Genomic DNA, 17,827 nt, shown 5'->3' with positions numbered 1-17,827 from the left:
TATTTACGCAAGCGGAAGTTAGCCGCATAATAGAAGTCAATTTTAAGGTGGGATAAAAGAATTATAGTTGAACATTAACAAGTAACTATCTGATTTTAGACAGATTACTGAAAAACTTATTATAAGTGTAGTACCTCTGGGGCAAGCTATCAATCAAAGGGAGTGATTTTATTTCTGTACAGAAAATCTAAAAGTGTGGGTTGTTGAAAAGTAAGTATGAGTGGATTGAACCCCGGAAAGCGGGATCTCGTCGGTGAGGCACTGAGTTAGCAGAGGCTCGGTGGCGTGAAGGTTAGCGACCTCACATATTAATTGGTATTGAGGCACGTAGTGTGTGTGTTTTTAAAGGTAAAACGTGTGGAGGAGCATGATTTTTGGTGTTACGCTCCGCCTGTGGAGCGCAGCTTGTAAATTCGACTCCCGTGATCGTAGGGCGTATAGATAACAAGTATTTATAAGCCGTGTGATTGGACCACACGTGTGTGTGTGATACGCGGTGCAACGTGATACCATTTGCGTAATTTCGCGCAATTGCGTCATCATACGCGCTGTGTTAGCATACACAGATGTGATTTGTGTAAAGTAAAGGAATTTTTCGCTGACTCTCACTCAAGAAATATTCCTGGTGGACATTCATTGGAAAGGGTGATCAATAAGGTGTTTCTCACCCAAGAAAATTCCAGTGGATAGAAACCAAAAAGATCAGGCTTTCAACCTCCACTGAAAAAGGTGGGGTATTGATTGATTGCTGTTAATACTTCATACTTCCAGTGCTGAGGTGTCTGGCAGGGATCCTCACTGGGTACGCAGGGCGATCACTACTGGAGTGGACTGTGGCACTGTCCAGCGGAGACGGAGTGGGTGAAAAGCGCTCGGAGGAACCGTCATCTCGCGTGGGTCATTTGGTGTTTGTGTTTAAAACTCCACAATGGGAGCCAAGTGGGCACGCGAGAGGCATTCAGGAGCCAGGGTTCAGGCTGAAAAGCAGAGGCCAAGAGGGTTCGCTCTGTATATTATGTATAGGAAGTATGGTCCTTACACGGAGACTTTTTGTGATGAATGGGTACGTATGACTGTTGAAGACAGGGCATCATTTCCTAGGGTTGGTAGTTTTGAACCAGAGGTACTGCAAAATGTTAGAAATAGAATATGTCTGATCAAATCCAAGAAACAAAGGATCAGACATAAAGACTGTTTAAACATATGGCAACAAGAAGGAGTAATGCAAAGGGAACTTGCTCGTGTAACTAGGCCCAAACCCGACAGGAATGTGAATGCAAGTGCACCACCACCGCCATATGTCGATGGAGAGAAGGCTGCTACAACCAATAGCATACCAGGAAATGATAGGGATGCACTTACAAATTGTATTAACCCTAACCCATGCAAATTGTACCCTGTCCTAAGTTCTTCCAAGGGTCATTGTTCAGAGGAGGATGATGAGCCCAGCCTGATCTCAGCCCTCTCTCAGGCAGCCACCATGCAGGAAACTCAGGTGGGCACAGCCCAACCAGTAAGAGCAGTGGTTGTGTCTTCCACTGGAGGGACGGGTGAGATCATAGCCACCGATAAGTATGGGACTGTTCATTATGCAGAGACAGTAGCTCCACGCACTGAGACAAACAGGAATTAAGTGGTTGGGTTAAACCCAGTCCGGGTAATAGCAGTTCCCAATGGAAGAACTGATAACCAGGGAGTAACCCCCATCAGGAATATTGCAATGTATTGCCTGCGGTCCAGGTCGGAACTGCGGTCAATCATTTCAGAATTCCCCGATCCCAGGAAAGATTTAGCCGATGCAAGTTTATTATGGATCTGGGTAAATACACTGGGATAAGAGATATAAGGAATGATGTAAACCACAGGGAGGTAGCTGTCTCTGTGTTAATGGATGGACTCAAAGAGGCATTGAAAGTCAGGGTACAGACTTTTTTGCCTAATTGGAGAGGGGTCACTGTAGATGCTCTGAGAGAGTCTGCTATTGAGCATGACAAAAATATCTTCAAACATAAAGAACAGCAGGGTGAAAGGTTGATGATGGTGAGTATACAGGCTCTGTAAGGCCAAAGTACACAACCTGTCCCCCAGGTGATTGAAGAACTGAGAAGGAGGGTAAGTAGGTGTTACACTTGTGGGAGAGAGGGACATTTCTCCAGGGACTGTACACATATACAAAACTACCCAACACTTAGACGGGACCAAAGGACATATAGAATGGATTTTGAGCCACATAGAGAGGAGACACATAGATTTCCCCCAAGGAGGGATGGCTGCCAACACACGTCGGGGAAACCAACAATACAGACAGCCTCTCAGCCCTGCAATTCCCCAGAAGCTGCTTAACACTTTTCAAGCTCCTTATGGGAACGGTATGGTTAACACATTTATGAAGTAAAGCCAGCCAGAATGAGATTCTGCTTACTACATGCAAATTTATCAGCTGTACTGTGTGAGTGGGACCATTGATTAATAAAATCACATTTTCATTCAAGCGGAATACACTGTGTTGTATTTTTCTGTTATTTTTTTAGCACATTGTTAAACGATTTGGAGCTGGAATCATTCTACTATATCAATTGTGTAAGCCATTTTTGACCACTCATTTCCTGATGTGTTAAGGTTGCGCCACCTGGTCTCACTAATTTTGGGTGTATAATACAGACAATAGGAAGGAGGTCATACCTGTATCTTACAGCCAGTGACATTGACTAATAGCCTCAGAGACGAACCTGAGGTCATGGTCAAGGTAGCTGGTACAAGACAACCTTTCCTCGTAGATATTGGGGTGGCCAGATCTGTATTAACCACTCCAACAAAAATAATGACCACAGGCAAAACTATTTCGGCAATGGGAGTAATGGGAAAAGTGCAACAGTATCCTTTGACTAGACCTACAGAAGTTATGATATGGCCCTTGCATACCAAACATTCATTCTTGTTGGCTGCGTCGGCCCCGACTAACCTACTAGGCAGAGACTTATTATGTAAAATGCGGTGTGTTATATATTGTACCCCTGAGGGTGTGTTTTTAGATATTCCTGAAAGCCATGCACAGGAAGTACAAGATATGTTAGACACACCTGAAAGGCTAATGTTGCACTCTACCGTTCTAGACACATGTCCATCACAGGTAGAGGAAATGATCTCACAAATACCGGGTTACCTATGGACCAAAGATGGACAGGACACTTGATTGATGGCAAATGTAGCCCCAGTAGTAGTGCAAATAAAAGATGGCAGGATAGCTCCAAAAATCCCCCAGTACCCTCTGAAACCAGAGGTGGAATTAGGAGTATACCCTGTCATAGAACGGCTACTATAGCAGGGCATCCTAGTCAGGACGTCCAGCACAGCCAATAGTCCCATCTACGTTATGAAAAAGAGTGGGGGGAGGGGTTACAGGCTAGTGCAGGATTTAAGGGTGATAAACAAAATAGTCGAGAACCAATTCTCCGTAGTGCCCAATCCAGCTGTCATTCTGATGCAGATTCCCTCTACCTCTAGTTACTTCACTGTGATTGACCTTTGCTCTACTTTCTTTTCCATTCCTCTTCACCCCGACAGCCAATACCTCTTTGCCTTCTCTTACAGAAGAGTACAGTACACCTGGACCCGTCTCTCTCAAGGTTTCATTGACAGCCCAAGTATTTTCTCCCAAGCCCTACATGACTGTTTACAATCCTTTCAGCCTGAGAATGGGTCGGTGATGATACAATATGTTGATGACTTGTTGTTATGCTGAGATTCATTTGAGTGGTCCCTGGCAGACACTAAACAGCTTCTGTTTCACCTCTCCCACACAGGATACAAGGTTTCTAAGGATAAATTACAGTTGTGTCGGACAAGGGTTAAATACTTGGGACACTGCTTGACACAAGGACTAAGACACCTGACCCCAGACAGGATACAGGCAATCCGTGACATGACTCTGCCACAAACCCAGCAACAAATTCGCACTTTTCTAGGAATGTGTGGGTATTGTCGGAATTGGATTCCAGGGTTCTCTATTCTGGCACTACCACTGCAAGAAATGGTCTCTTCAAGTAAACCAGAACAGGTTACTCATTCTGAGGAATCCGAACTGGTGTTTGAGAGACTAAAAGAGTGCTTGTCTCGAGCACCCGCGTTGGGGATGCCAGATTATGAGAAACCTTTTGAATTATATGGTACCGAAAGTGCTGGGTGCGCAGCAGGGGTCCTAACACAGAAACATGGTGATGCCAGCAGACCTGTAGCCTACTACAGTGCACAGCTGGACATTGTAGAACGGTCTCTCCCCACTTAACTACGAAGTGTTGGAGCTATAGCTTTGTTGGTAAGAGTGAAGACGTAGTGTTAGGGCATGACCTGACAATCCATACACCTCAAGCAGTATCAGCCTTGCTAAACTCCACCCAAACCAGACATGTCTCATCCGCTCAGTTTACAAAATGGGAACTATCACTGATGGACCCTGTAAACATCACCATAAACAGGTGTAGCACACTAAATCCTGCAATTTATTTGCTAAGTGTGCCTTGTCATGCACAAAGGGTGGAGGATGAGAATAATGGTGAAGGAGGATTTAGTACAGACACTGATATGCATGACTGTATGGAATACTTGAACCAGACTTTCACTGCGAGACCTGACATTAGTGACAACCCACTAGAAGACGTAGACTTTACCTTTTACACTGACGTTAGTTGTCATAGACAGACGTACTCAGGAGACCTGTGCACCGGATATGCAGTTGTAGATAACGAAGGTATTATAGAAGCTGAACCCCTTGGTCCACTTCACTCAGCACAAGTCGCTGAGCTGGTAGCACTGACCAGAGCATGTGAGTTGGCAAAGGGTAAGTCAGCTAATATATACATGGACTCTAGATATGCTTTTGGAGTAGTGCATGATTTCGAGGCCCTGTGGCACCTCAGAAATTTCATGACGGCAGCTGGCATGCCTGTGGTGCATGCGTCACACATCAAAAGGATTCTGACAGCCATACAGGAACCTGACAGAGTGGCTGTTATCAAGTGTTAAGCACACACTTACAACCAAGACCCAATTTCACTTGGTAACAGCCGGGTAGATGAAGCTGCTAAACAGGCAGCAAGCACCACCACCACTCAAAGTACCACCACACAACTTATGAAATTCAATACAATAAATACACAACAGTTAAGTGAAATGCAGGATTTGTGTTCCCTACAGGAGAAGGCGGTCTGGAAGGTGAAGGGATATGGTCAGGAGTCATCAGGACTCTGGAGAGATGGACAAGGTAAGCCAGTGGCCCCCAGGACATATCTCCCAAGCCTAGCTGAAGCGGCACATGGTCTGACCCACCTGGGCAAGGAAGGTATGTGCAAATTGGTAAGAGCTTACTGGAGTGCACCAAGGTTCTCTTCTCAGGCAAGCAAGAAAGCAATGACATGTCTTACTTGCTTGAGGAAGAATATTGGTAAGACAATACCGATGGAGCCATCCCATATCCCTCCTACAGACGGACCTTTCCAAGTAATACATATCGACTTCATACAGCTACCACTCTGTAGGAATTTGAAATATGTATTGATATGCACTGATGTCTTCTCGAACTGGGTAGAGGCATTTCCTGCCGCCACAAATACTGCTGTGTTTACCGTTAAGAAAATAGTGCAGGAATTTGTGTGTAGATATTGTATCACTAGGATTATTGAGAGCGATAGGGGTACCCATTTTGCAGGTGAAGTCTTTCAGGTTATGTGCAAACTTATGGGTATTAATAGTAAGCTACATACTCCCTACCGACCACAGGCCAGTGCAAAGGTGGAGAGAATGAACAGCACTATTAAGAACAAACTGAGCAAAGTGATAGCTAAAACTGGACTGTTGTGGCCAGAGGCACTGCCTCTAGTATTGTACAGCATCAGAACCACTCCCAGGTCACCGCTTAACCTATCACCATTTGAAATTCTTTTTGGGCGACAGCCCCATCTAATGATAGATCCCCAGGATGATCTGAAATGCAATAATGAAATGACTGTGCAATACTTGGTTAGGATGAGCCAGCAATTGAGAAACCAGCAAAGGAATTTGAAACTAATGATTCCTGACCTACCAAACAGTAATTGTCATGAAATTGAACCTGAGGACTATGTGATGATTCAAAATTTTCTATGCTCAGGTTGCCTCATAGACAGGTGGGAAGGACCGTATCACGTTTTGTTGACCAGCATGGCATCACTGAAGGTTGCCGAGAGAGAGACTTGGGTCCACTCGTCCCACTGCAAGAAGGTCGCTAACCCGGAGAAAGCTTATGAGAAAGAGAAAGGTGAAGAAAACCTGATATCACTGGAGAATCTGTTCCGCGAAAGCTGAAAGGCAGTACAGTCGAAACTGCACCTGAGTGTGGTGAAAAACAAAATCAAGTACTGTTATAATTTTTTTTTCTCCAAACACCCCCCCCCCCCCCCTTCATTTCCCACCCCCCCCCTTCCCCTCCTCGAAATGGACTCGCATCAAGAGACTGTGTTCCGGATTTTTTTCGTGACTCTATTTTTGATCAGGACAATTTGTTTTTTCGAGGGCCACCGAGAAGTCGAGCAAGGATCTGGAATGGGTTCTGATGGATAGGATGAATTTGTAGGACCCCAGGATCAGTCCATCACTTTTTTCAAAGCTGGTATAAGTAAGAGATCTGGTAGTCATGGAGCTCGGAGGCAATGTGAAGGGTTGTTGTCTGATGAATACTGTATATGTAAGTACTGCGATAACATAGTCGAAGATGAGTGCATCCAGAGATGTCAGTCAAACAATAATATCAATATTGATGGACATCCTTTGAGTGACTATCACTCATTAGTGTGTACGGTCTTAAACCAAATAGAATGCTGGGTGTGCTCACAGGTACCTCAAGGACAGAGTAAATCAGGATTAGTGCCATACCCATTAACAGTAAATGAGGTACTCGAATTGCATGGGTGGAGACCGGTGGACAGAAAATACAATATATCTTGACTCCCTAGCCTAAAGCTCCACCAGTACCACGTAGACAGATCACTACTGTGTTTCAACATAACCAATTTCCGGAAACCAGGAAATTGGGAAGTGACTTGAAACAATCAATGACCTTCTCACATAGAACTGACAAAGAACCCATCAACTCTGAACTTGGAACGTGGGATAGCCACAAGTGGGAGTGTCAGGAATCGGCGTTCAGCAGTGTCTCACTTACCAGCGCGCTGGTGTGCAGGCCTCCGGAGGTCATGGCCCCAGTCGCGGCTGTATGGATGCGCTGACCTCGAGCATCATCTTTAATGTCGCTAAGTACCCCTGATCCGTGTTTCGTGTGTGCTTTGCTGTGTGCCGGCGTCTAGCCTGTATGGACATTGCCATGACACCTGCAGTCAGCTGATCCGGACATCCAATCCAGCGCTGTGCTAGCACACAGAGTCCAGCAACCAATCACCGCAGAGCAAGGGGTATAAGTTCCAATCCGTGGCTCAATCACATTGCCTCGGACAATGAGTCACATTCGGTGTGTCAAGTTTCCTGGTTCCTGTGTTCCTGTTCTCAGTGGACTCCCCGTGGTTACTCTCATCTTCCAGTCTTCATTGTTCCTGCCTGCTTCAGACTTCAGCCACAGACTGTTACAGCTCATCTGCAGTAAGAGACTCTCCTCAGGTGTTTATTCATTGCCTAACCTGTGCACCTAATTACCAGCATTCTACTCTGTGCATTCAGCATTAACAAATCTTGCTGCATTAGGACTGTCTCCTGCCTGGGCCTTGCTTGGCCATAAGTACTAAAGTTATACAGAGACTGTGTGCATTTCCATTTATCCCGGAGTTCTGCTTGCTTCTGTTATTATTAGTGATGAGCGGGTTCGGTTCCTCGGGATCCGAACCCCCCCGAACTTCACCCATTTTACACGGTTCCAAGGCGGACTCGAATCTTCCCGCCTTGCTCGGTTAACCCGAGCACGCCCGAACGTCATCATCCCGCGGTCGGATTCTCGCGAGATTCGGATTCTATATAAGGAGCCACGCGTCACCGCCATTTTTCACTCGTGCATTGGAGATGATCGTGAGAGGACGTGGCTGGCATTCTCTCAGTTTCTGTGTTCAGTGTGTTGCAAATATCTGTGCTCAGTGTGCTGCAAATATCTGTGCTCAGTGTGCTGCAAATATCTACATTCTCTGCCTGAAAAACGCTCCATATCTGTGCTCAGTGTGCTGCAAATATCTGTGCTCAGTGTGCTAATTGCTTTATTGTGGGGACTGGGGACCACCAGTATTATATAGTAGGAGGACAGTGCAGAGTTTTGCTGACAAGTGACCACCAGTATTATACGTTCTCTTCCTGAAAAACGCTCCATATCTGTGCTGCATTGTAGTATATAGTAGGAGGACAGTGCAGAATTGTGCTAACCACCAGTATAAATATAGCAGTACGGTACAGTAGTCCACTGATCTACCTCTGTGTCCTCAAGTATACTATCCATCCATACCTGTGGTGCATTTAAGTTTTGCGCAGTAACTATATATATATAGTAGGAGGACAGTGCATAATTTTGCTGCCCACCAGTATATAATATATAGCAGTATGGTACAGTAGGCCACTGCTCTACCTACCTCTGTGTCGTCAAGTATACTATCCCATCCATACCTGTGGTGCATTTAATTTTTGCGCAGTATATATATAGTAGAAGGACAGTGCATAATTTTGCTGACCACCAGTATATAATGTATAACAGTATGGCACAGTAATCCACTGCTCTACCTACCTCTGTGTCGTCAAGTATACTATCCATCCATACCTGTGGTGCATTTATGTTTTTGTGCGCAGTATATATATATATATATATAGTAGGAGGACAGTGCATAATTTTGCTGACCACCAGTATATAATATATAGCAGTACGGTACAGTAGGCCACTGCTCTACCTACCTCTGTGTCATCAAGTATACTATCCATCCATACCTGTGGTGCATTTAAGTTTTTGTGCGCAGTATATATATAGTAGTAGGACAGTGCATAATTTTGCTGACCACCAGTATATAATATATAGCAGTACGGTACAGTAGTCCACTGCTCTACCTCTGTGTCGTCAAGTATACTACAAAAGTTCAGTAAAATGACCCAAAAATCAAAATTGAAAGCGTCTAATGAGAAGCGCAAACTTGCCAATATGCCATTTACGACACGGAGTGCCAAGGAACGGCTGAGGCCCTGGCCTATGTTCATGGCTAGTGGTTCAGATTCACATGAGAATGGAAGCACTCATCCTCTCGCTAGAAAACTGCAGTGCCACTCCTAGATGGGCCAGGTGTTTGTGTCGGCCACTTGGGTCGCTTAGCTTAGCCATCCAGCGACCTTGGTGCGCCTCTTTTTTTCTTTGCATCATGTGCTGTTTGGGGACTATTTTTTTAAATCTGTCATCCTGTCTGACACTGCAGTGCCTATCCTAGATGGGCCAGGTGTTTGTGTCGGCCACTTGGGTCGCTTAGCTTAGTCACACAGCTACCTCATTGCGCCTCTTTTTTTCTTTGCATCATGTGCTGTTTGGGGACAATTTTTTTAATCTACCATCCTGTCTGACACTGCAGTGCCACTCCTAGATGGGCCAGGTGTTTGTGTCGGCCACTTGGGTCGCTTAGCTTAGTCACACAGCTACCTCATTGCACCTCTTTTTTTCTTTGCATCATGTGCTGTTTGGGGACAATTTTTTTTAATCTGCCATCCTGTCTGACACTGCAGTGCCACTCCTAGATGGGCCAGGTGTTTGTGTCGGCCACTTGGGTCGCTTAGCTTAGTCACACAGCTACCTCATTGCGCCTCTTTTTTTCTTTGCATCATGTGCTGTTTGGGGACAATTTTTTTTAATCTGCCATCCTGTCTGACACTGCAGTGCCACTCCCATATGGGCCAGGTGTTTGTGTCGGCCACTTGGGTCGCTTAGCTTAGCCATCCAGCGACCTTGGTGCACCTCTTTTTTTCTTTGCATCATGTGCTGTTTGGGGACTATTTTTTGAAGTGCCATCCTGTCTGACACTGCAGTGCCACTCCTAGATGGGCAAGGTGTTTGTGTCGGCCACTTGGGTCGCTTAGCTTAGCCATCCAGCGATCTTGGTGCACCTCTTTTTTTCTTTTCATCATGTGCTGTTTGGGGACTATTTTTTAAATCTGCCATCCTGTCTGACACTGCAGTGCCACTCCTAGATGGGCCAGGTGTTTGTGTCGGCCACTTGGGTCGCTTAGCTTAGTCATCCAGCGACCTCGGTGCAAATTTAGGACTAAAAATAATATTGTCAAGTGTGAGGTGTTCAGAATAGACTGGAAATGAGTGGAAATTATGGTTATTGAGGTTAATAATACTATGGGATCAAAATGACCCCCAAATTCTATGATTTAAGCTGTTTTTGAGGGTTTTTTGTAAAAAAATACACCCGAATCCAAAACACAACCGAATCCGACAAAAAATTTTCAGGGAGGTTTTGCCAAAACGCGTCCGAATCCAAAACACGGCAGCGGAACCGAATCCAAAACACAAAACCCAAAAAATTTCCGGTGCACATCACTAGTTATTATCCACAAAACCGTTTGCATCCAGATTATCAAGTCATCTTTATTTTTCATCTGTGTTACCAGTGACTTTATATTTCTTCAAATCATTGCATTCAGTTATCAAGTTACCTTCAATCCTCATTTGTTTTGTCAGTGACTTTTGCATGATCATTACCTTGGATTCAGTTACTGTATTTCATTTCATTTCTGTTACTGCTGGTTTTACATCACCATCCACTGCTATACCATTGCTCTGAGATCTCTGTGTGAAATAAACATCAGCGCATATGTGCAGGACTTTTATTCAGCCTCCTCGTTTTGTACATCACACCAACACTGACCCACTAGTGCCCCCTCCGGGGACAGACAGAACCAGAGACCTGACAGGGAGGTATATCCGATACAAGTATACACGTGGGATCAAAATCATGTGGGCTGGAAAAGTGTCACAGGGATAGTTTGCGCCCATCATCCAGCCAGATACTTGTATCAAACAGATGGAAAAACTGGGGACAAGTTTTTTTTTGTAAGGATTATCTGTGACATGATACTGATGCATTTTGTCTCCTATGTTCTCCCAGATAACGCTTACTTCATATGTGGAAGGTAGGCGTACAAGTGGCTTACTCCGAGCTCTGCCAGTACGAACACATTTTTAAGAGACACCTGATAGACAGGAGAGAGCTCGCAGCCTTTAATTTGAATCATGAATCCACCGGGATTCAGATTTTGCTTGCATTAGATATCACCCATACTGCCAGAGGAATTATAAATTATAGGTATATCCATGCACTAGCGAACTTGATAGATAATATCACTGAGATGTATGACGACACCTTCAGGTACACGGGTAGGGAACTACAGGCCTACAAGAAGGAACTGGTCCTACACAGAATGGTCTTGAATTACGTCACTACCGTGACGGGTGGGTATTGTCTTACCTTGGCGACTCAATATGGTGTAAAGTGCTGCACGTATATTACGAATAGTACTGAGGACCCAACAGAGATCATTGATCAAAAGATGGACGAGATCTTGCAGTTGAAATGGGAGTTTCGAAGGAAACAAATTCTCACTTTAGCGGCTGTGGGTAATGAGTTGACTGGATGGGCCTCATGGTTGAACCCACTCAAGTGGTTCTCTGGGTTAGGAGAGTGGTCACAAGGTATGATTGCAAATGTGGGGAAGTTTCTCCTCTGTATTCTGGGTGTTGTCATAATTATCGGCCTGATATTTAATGTGTTCGGATTTTGACACGGCGAAAAAGGCATAATACAAATTTGATGAGTCTAAGGAGCAGGTGCGTTATAAATGCGCCAGATCTGGTATACGATCCGATGATAGAGACAGTGCTGTGATATGAATGTAAATGAATTTCATGGCCTGTTTCTTTCACCATCTTTTTGTCTTTTTCTCTCCTTCTACCCAGCAAAACTTCTACTGAATCCGGACATCAGTGTGCAAAGGCATAGGTACATGTATGTATGCAACGTTCGTTCAAATCAGACATCTTAGGCTATAGCACTGTCCCAGCATACTCTATAGGTTGAATGTCGTCCCACACCCAACCAGTGGTCCCTTGACCGCCAAGTGCATATAGAGGATGTCTCGTCCTCCTCCCTGTCTTCCCCAACCATAGTCAGTATCTGATTTGCAAAATAAGTACATACGTGTGTCTAGATCACCTGTTATGTGTTTTTAAATATTTTGTTAGTAATTTATGACAGTTATTGTTTACTGTCAAAGGATGGACTGTCGAAGTCGAAAATATTACATACACACCACATGCAAACACCAAACAGAGTGGCCTCTGTGCAGTAGCGGATCTTGCCACGGGCAAGCAGGACTTTTGCCCGGGGCGCCGCCTTCCGGAGGGCGCTGGCGCCATCCGGAGGGCGCCGCACCGTGGCAAGATCCGCCACTGCTGCCCGCTGTGTCCCCCGTCCGCCTCCGCTGCCGTCCCCGTCCGCCTCCTGTGAAGGGAACTAGACGCTATGCGTCTAGTTTCCCTTCGTGGAGAGTAACTTTGCTGAGCGGTGCGCGATGACGTCATCGCGCACCGCACAGCAAAGGTCCTCTCCACGAAGGGAACTAGACGCATAGCGTCTAGTTTCCCTTCGTGGAGAGGACCTTTTGCTGTGCGGTGCGCGATGACGTCATCGCGCACCGCTCAGCATTCAAGCGGCGCTAGCAATGTACAGGGGGCGTAACTGACCACGCCCCTTTTCCTGCCCGGGGCGCAGAGCGCCCTTGAACCGGCCCTGCCTCTGTGCGTGCGTGTTTTTTGCATACACGCATGCTACGTACACTGGTTCACGAGCCTTGCGTATTGGAGCATTGTATGAGTAAATATGGTAGCATACGCATTCACACAGAAAAGCCACAGTCATATTCAATATTCTATTTATATAGTGCATAATTTACACATAGTCTCCACACACTTTTCCAGCAAGTTACATATACTCAAAAGATAGAACAACAGAGTTATTCAGGGTTACAGGATGTGAGGGGATGGAGCAAGGTTAGAACGTAATGTTTCGTATCCTGATGTGCAATATTTTGAGAGCCACTTTCCGGTCGCTATTTGCAGTTTATCGCATGTTTCTGCGCATAGATATGCGCAGAATTGTAAAATTCATAAACTACTGTAAATACTGTACTCTTGATATTCGGCGGGAACGCAGTGGCGAACACCTGCAAGTACACCTGTACCAAGCATCGCCCATTCATTTAAACCAACCTATGACCCCACATGTACTGTAAATGACCTGCCCTTTGACCTATGAAAGAAGAGCTTACATTTCCCATTGTACTGTATTTGGACACATTGTATAAAGAGAATCCTCCTGACCAGGCTCAGTCTATTCTCTGAAGGTCATCTTGCTAAGACTGACTGAGGCCTGGATCAGGGAGCGCTCGCGAACAAACGTATGTACTATTGGTTGTAGCTCTTCTCTGTAATATTGTTGTATCTTTTATCTGTATCTTTTGAGTAAATACTGTTGATGCGTTGGACCACAACATTACATTTAACTACTGGTGTTGCATTCCATTCTTGTTTGGGGATAAGGTGTATTCAGCCACACGTGTCGCTGCATTGTGCGCATAGCATGTCAGTGTGTATACGCAACATGCATACATATCATATTTGCTTATGTTTAGCAGCCGCTGCGGCCCAAACCACCGTGTGATACGGTATTGCTTTTCCTTGTAAATTAATCAAACTTTACAATTCGGAAGTATAGTGGACTGAGATTTGTTGCCCACCACCAGTCCTGCGTGCCTGCTTGACCTCATCAGCCAGCATCAGCACACACTTCACAACGCTTTTTTACATGGCATCTTGGGTCAGATTTTGTAGCTGGCCCGTTACACTTTGGGGTGGGGGGGGGTGGAGGAGGGGGGCCACAGTGCAATCTCTGCAGCTGGGCAGCCCCGGCAATAAGGTCTTGGGGAAGGAAGGGGAGGCACGGCTGCATGCAGAGAAACTTCCGACAAAAAGGTGCCAGCGAAGGGGGTGCGGCTACAGCACAACCCTGATAATAAGGTGCTGGCGGGGGGAAGAGAGGCCATGGCTACAGTGTGACCCCAGACAATAAGTTGCAGCCGAAGAGACTCGCCAATAAGCTGCTTGCAGGTAAAAGGGGGGTGGCTCCAATGATCCATTCTCCAGCCGGGCAGCCAGAAGGGAGAATTATCTCTTCCTGATAAACTGACTTCGCTAAAAGTCCAGTTTTTTGGTAGTGATCATTTTGTGATGGGGCCATGATGAATCATGAAAAAATTGTGAGAAGATGCAATGAGAATTTAAAACTAAAAATTTTCATTGCACAATTTTTTTATGATGAATATTCCCCTAAGTGTTTTCATTATTTCAAAGACAGTGCATCTCATTTTATTTTTCATTCATTTTTTACTATTTTTAATTTTATTTGCAATTTTATCATTGTATATACCGGTATATATTCATTTGTTCATATCTTTATTAAATTTGTGAATATTGGGGGTCATTCCGAGTTGTTCGCTCGTTATTTTTTTGTCGCAACGGAGCGATTAGTCGCTAATGCGCATGCGCAATGTCCGCAGTGCGACTGCGCCAAGTAAATTTGCTATGCAGTTAGGTATTTTACTCGCGGCATTACGAGGTTTTTTCTTCGTTCTGGTGATCGTAATGTGATTGACAGGAAGTGGGTGTTTCTGGGCGGAAACAGGCCGTTTTATGGGTGTGTGCGAAAAAACGCTACCGTTTCTGGGAAAAACGCGGGAGTGGCTGGAGAAACGGAGGAGTGTCTGGCCGAACGCTGGGTGTGTTTGTGACGTCAACCCAGGAACGAAACTGACTGAACTGATCGCAGATGCCGAGTAATTGTGGAGCTACTCAGAAACTGCTAAGAAGTGTCTATTCGCAATTTTGCTAATCTTTCGTTCGCAATTTTGATAAGCTAAGATTCACTCCCAGTAGGCGGCGGCTTAGCGTGTGCAAAGCTGCTAAAAGCAGCTTGCGAGCGAACAACTCGGAATGAGGGCCATAATCATTTGCACTCCCATCTTTTTTTCTTGGATTTAGCAACCCTGTTTGGAAGGGGAGCAGCATTTGTGATTATTTATACATATATTGAGGAAGTGCCTGGCCCCTTGTATTTGTGGTGTAATATTAATGGGCAGACGTCTGTTTTCTCTACGCGTCTCCAGTCTGCTGCAGCAAACACTATCTCTCGCTGAACGTATCGCAGATTTGAAAACAGATTGTTGCTGTTCACTCACATGTAAAATCCAGGGGATTTACATTCCAACTTTAAATTCCTTATTAACTTATGTTTTTTCAAACATTATTTTGTTCTGTCATTTGCAAGTCTCAGTATAAATCAACCAAGTCAATATTTATAATATGTAATTACTGCAATCAGATTTTTATTTTAAACAGAATATACAGTAATCCATGTGTTCTTTTGTCAAAGGTAGACATATAGAAGAACATGCTGTATATAACATGTTACAACACTATCAGTATTACAGTTTGCTAATTAGTCACACATCTCTCCATTTCAAATCAGCCACAAGTATCCATGTGGAGAAGTACCACAAATGGGCATTTTTTTAGAATCCAACAAAGGCTTCTCAAAGGAAATCAGGGCACTGGATCATAAAAAATGTAACACACCCTGGCTTTTATCAACCTTTCAACAAACTGCACACATTTCACCATTCATGACCCTTAACTTAATTTCCCTAAATGTTAATGCCCCCAATTCTCCCCATAAGATTACAATAGTGCCGTAGGAAGGAACTTGTTTAGGTCTTCTCTAAGCTATCTTAGCTTCCTAAGAGATAAGTTACATTGGGTGGGGACTTCAACATGGTCTTAGAACCTTCTATCAATAGATCTAGCCATCCTAGGCTTTCATCCACCCAGTTCCACTCTAGAGAACATAAAAAAATCTCATAACATACTACAAACGCCGAAGAGAGCCAAGCGGGGTACGGTGAAGGGGGCGGGGGGGGGGGGGGTGGATGGCATATAAAGGGGGCATGACAATGCTGTTTACTATTAAAATATTGACATAATATAATTGCAGGGACATGACGCAGCCCCATGCGCTCCACATGGTGCAATTTTAAAACGGGGGGCATGCAGCCTGGGCCCGGGAAATTTGTACATGCCCCCCCCTCGGCGCCATTGTGTACTACTCCAAGAGAGTACTGTATCCCTCAGCTTGTGAAGTCTCACACTACTAAGCTCCACATGAGGTCGGGGCAAAAGTTCAACCTGGTCGCCTGGAGGCAAGTTGGAGTTTGGTGCCCCCCTTATATAAAAAAGGGAAAACAAATATGGTGTGTGTGTGTGTGTGTATATATATATATATATATATATATATATATATATATATATATATATATATATATATATATTAGAGATGAGCGGGTTCGGTTCCTCGGAATCCGAACCCCCCCGAACTTCAGCCTTTTTACACGGGTCCGAGGCAGACTCGGATCTTCCCGCCTTGCTCGGTTAACCCGAGCGCGCCCGAACGTCATCATCCCGCTGTTGGATTCTCGCGAGGCTCGGATTCTATCGCGAGACTCGGATTCTATATAAGGAGCCGCGCGTCGCCGCCATTTTCACACGTGCATTGAGATTGATAGGGAGAGGACGTGGCTGGCGTCCTCTCCGTTAGAATAGATAGAGACATTTGAGTTGATTTACTACTAACTTAGTAATTTTGGGGAGCATTAGGAGTACTCAGAGTGCAGAGTTTTGCTGATAGTTACTAGTGACCACCACCAGTTTTATTTATTATTTAATATAATCCGTTCTCTGCCTGAAAAAAAACGATACACAGTCACATACCATATCTGTGCTCAGCCTCAGTGTGCTGCATGATAATATCATCTATGTATATCTGACTGTGCTGAGTGCTCACTGCTCACACAGCTGAATTGTGGGGGAGACTGGGGTGCAGTTATAGCAGGAGTACAGTGCACACTTTTGCTGCCAGTGTGACTGACCAGTGACCACCAGTATATTGTCTGCCTGAAAAAGTTAAACACTCCTGTGGTGTTTTTTTTTTTTTTATTCTATAAACGCATTCTGCTGACAGTGTCCAGCAGGTCCGTCATTCATTATATTATATAAATATTTACCTGCAGTAGTGTTATATTTTTTTTGTTCATCTCTATCATCTTTATCATCTCTATATTAGCAGATGCAGTACGGTAGTCCACGGCTGTAGCTACCTCTGTGTCGTCAGTGCTCGTCCATAATTGTATACCTACCTGTGGTGGGTTTTTTTTTTCTATCTTCTTCATACTAGTAGTTTAGGAGTCTGCTGACAGTGTCCAGCAGGTCCGTCATTATATTATATATACCTGCAGTAGTGATATATATATATATTTTTTATATCATTATCATCTCTATACTAGCAGACGCAGTACGGTAGTCCACGGCTGTAGCTACCTCTGTGTCGTCAGTCACTCGTCATCCATAAGTATACTAGTATCCATCCATCTCCATTGTTTACCTGAGGTGCCTTTTAGTTGTGCCTATTAAAATATGGAGAACAAAAATGTTGAGGTTCCAAAAATAGGGAAAGATCAAGATCCACTTCCACCTCGTGCTGAAGCTGCTGCCACTAGTCATGGCCGAGACGATGAAATTCCATCAACGTCGTCTGCCAAGGCCGATGCAATGTCATAGTACAGAGCATGTAAAATCCAAAACACAAAATATCAGTAAAAAAAGGACTCAAAAATCTAAAATAAAATCGTCGGAGGAGAAGCGTAAACTTGCCAATATGCCATT

The 17,827-nt window shown here is 44.6% G+C and overlaps 1 long non-coding RNA gene across 1 annotated transcript in view; it reads left to right on the top strand.

The window, feature by feature from the left end:
• The window catches only part of LOC134973873 (uncharacterized), a 76,149-nt gene extending 63,994 nt beyond the window's left edge, over positions 1-12,155 (top strand). The window contains exon 3 of the long non-coding RNA XR_010190275.1: positions 11,957-12,155. This is a non-coding gene — a long non-coding RNA (uncharacterized LOC134973873). The remainder of the gene's footprint in view (positions 1-11,956) is intronic.
• The last annotated feature ends 5,672 nt before the right edge of the window (positions 12,156-17,827 follow it).

Source organism: Pseudophryne corroboree, chromosome 1, assembly GCF_028390025.1.
Source record: "Pseudophryne corroboree isolate aPseCor3 chromosome 1, aPseCor3.hap2, whole genome shotgun sequence".
Taxonomy (NCBI): domain Eukaryota; kingdom Metazoa; phylum Chordata; class Amphibia; order Anura; family Myobatrachidae; genus Pseudophryne; species Pseudophryne corroboree.
This window is presented reverse-complemented; position numbering and strand designations above follow the sequence as displayed.